Raw genomic sequence first — 2,702 nt, forward strand, 5'->3', positions numbered from 1 at the left:
CCTGAGATCTTTGGGTGGGGTCAGTGCATGTTGGCCCATCTTTTTCATGAGATGCATGAGGTCATCTTCTATGAGAAGAAGACCATGGCAGCAGGTGTTTATGTGCTACAGATCTAGGCCTGGGAGCATCTCCCTGTATGTAGGCCATTTTTTTAGGATTCTCAGGAGCCCATGGAGCCCTACATCTGCAGATATCGAGGGAATATTACCCAGGCCCACCTAGGTAAGATTGAGCATTGGCGGACACATCTCGATGACCTGGTGTATGTTATATGGCGACCCTAGAGAGAGACAGAGGACTGGGATGATGCCTAGAGAGAGCTACCCTGGATGTTTAGCTCTCGACTGCTGGCAGGCAGGATGACATCAGTCATAGAGAGATTTCTCATCTCACGAGTGTGGCGGTAGTATGGCTGACCATAGGACATTTTAGCTGAGTACTGTGCCTAGGCCAGGGTGCAGAAAGATATAGAGCGGGGATGGCGTCCATGGATGGATCTAGGACGATCCATGATAGATATCCATAGCCTAGTTGCAGTTTTGTGGGACTACCTACTAGAGGTAGTAGATGTCGGGATGATGCCTGCATATCAGGTATTTTTAATGAGCCATCCATTCCCATGCTTCACACATCCACTAGGGATGGCAGGGCAAGTACAGGGGCAGGGACAGGTGCGTTAGCAGCAGCAGGCACAGCCACAGGTGCCACCACAGGTCCAACATCGGGTACAGTAGATACCTATTCCTCCACGTCAGATGAGATCAAACCCAGGTGCTGGGGGTAGTGGGGTAGGACATAGTCGGTGGAGGAGGCAAAGGACAGAGGAGCAGGCCCCTCAGCAGGAGGTCCCATAGCAGCAGGTGCCTCCATAGCCACAGGTACCTCCACCAGAGATGGTTGATGAGGATATGTCAGTTCAGCCAGTAAGTAGGGTACAGGATGCGATATGGCAGTATTGAGAGCGGGTTCGTGCAGCCTCCTAGTAGTTAAGAGAGTTGCAGATTGCATTAGCAATCAGGGATGCACATCTGGTAGAGGAATAGTGAGAGACAGATCGTCAGAGAGAGCGCGCAAAGACTACAGAGTGGAGGCTAGAGCTGGCACAGGATGAGATCCGCTTTCAGTCTGCTCATGCTGCATATTATTATGCTGCATACACCAGCGTTGTGCCAAATAAGACATTGTAGGTGTGGCAATTTTTGTAGTACGCACGAGATTCTAGAGGTGCATGACCTCCTATCAAGCTGGATATGCCACCACTGCCTCCGCCACCTACTGCCCCTATTCCTCCTGCTCCTCCTGGAGGTGAGAGTTCAGGACAAAGTTAGATGCTATGTGCTTGATTTTTGATTTTCTATCCCTGGCTATGTATTGATTGGTGTGCCAGCACCAGATGTGTCATTTTTGATCGATTGCGCTCGAGTAGCACCCATTTTTTGTACTAACCCATTCTTTGATATATATATACGAGATTTTGAGCCGAGTATTCCTGTGTACATGTCATTGTCTGTTTTGTTTTGCTTTGATGTACATGAGATGTATGTTTAGATAGAACGCATATGTATGAACTGACATCTAACGTAGTGTTGTGTGCTTTTGTTTGACAGTCATAGGTATTCCATTGAGGAGCAAGAATCGATAAACCAAATGCTTGTGCAGCCATGGAGGAATTTGATGCATGTGGAGTATGAACAGGATTACCATCGAATCACGTGTAAATGCAAATGAACTATACAAGATTATGTTAAATGCAACCCTAGGTCTGGTTACCAAGCCTCGATGATTTATCATCATTGGATATAAAATAAAGCTCATATGTTATGCAATTTCCACTAACATTGCAATCGTGAAAATATGAATATAACTTACGTTATTGAGATGTCGGGATTAAATGTAAGCATTCGAGGCACAAGAAGCCAGAATGACCAGAACATTTGTCCCTTTTAATGTAGCAAGTTAACATAAGCATCAAAGCATAAATTCTTAGATGACCTGAATGTTGCTTGCATAATAGGCACACCAAACACACAGGAGATCCCTCTTATGCTAAGTATTCAGTATTCATTCTATCTGCAACAACCCTTGCATTCATAACCTAAGACAGAAGTGTGCTAGATATACTCATAGTGACCCGTACGTTCACTTAGCAGGACGAGTATCAATATTTACTGTAGCATGAAGAGTTCACTCCAACAAACAAGGAGAAGAACCAATGTCATTGATGTATCTGTATAAAAGGAGTCGAGGTACACACGGCCATCCAATACGAGATGGAGGCTCTTATAGTGGACACCCCTCTTATAGGAATAGATCAACTTATTAGAACTAAATTGCAAACAGAAAGCAAAGAAAAAGATCATGCCCCCAGTCATTACTTCTCTAGTCAAAGATGACATCATCGAGTTTCTCAAGGAGATATGATAAAGAAAAACAAAGAAAACAAAGAAAATGCTCAGCATATCCAAACAAGTATATCATTATTTTATTTTTATTTTTTTGAGTTCAATGTTTTCAAGATTAATTTCAAGTGTCAATGTCCAAAACATGTAAGAAAGAAATCTCTTCAATAGGGTGACAACAGTAGGTAGACGCAGTCATAACGACTAGTGACTAAGGTCAAAGAGGAATCTTCATGATGAAGAACCTAAGAAGAACTAAGCGACAGTAGACAGACATAGCCAGGATGACTACTGATTGATGC

This window comes from Cupressus sempervirens, chromosome 7 (genome assembly GCF_028749045.1).
Source record: "Cupressus sempervirens isolate cs-2001-9-10 chromosome 7, ASM2874904v1, whole genome shotgun sequence".
Classification (NCBI taxonomy): Eukaryota; Viridiplantae; Streptophyta; class Pinopsida; order Cupressales; family Cupressaceae; genus Cupressus; species Cupressus sempervirens.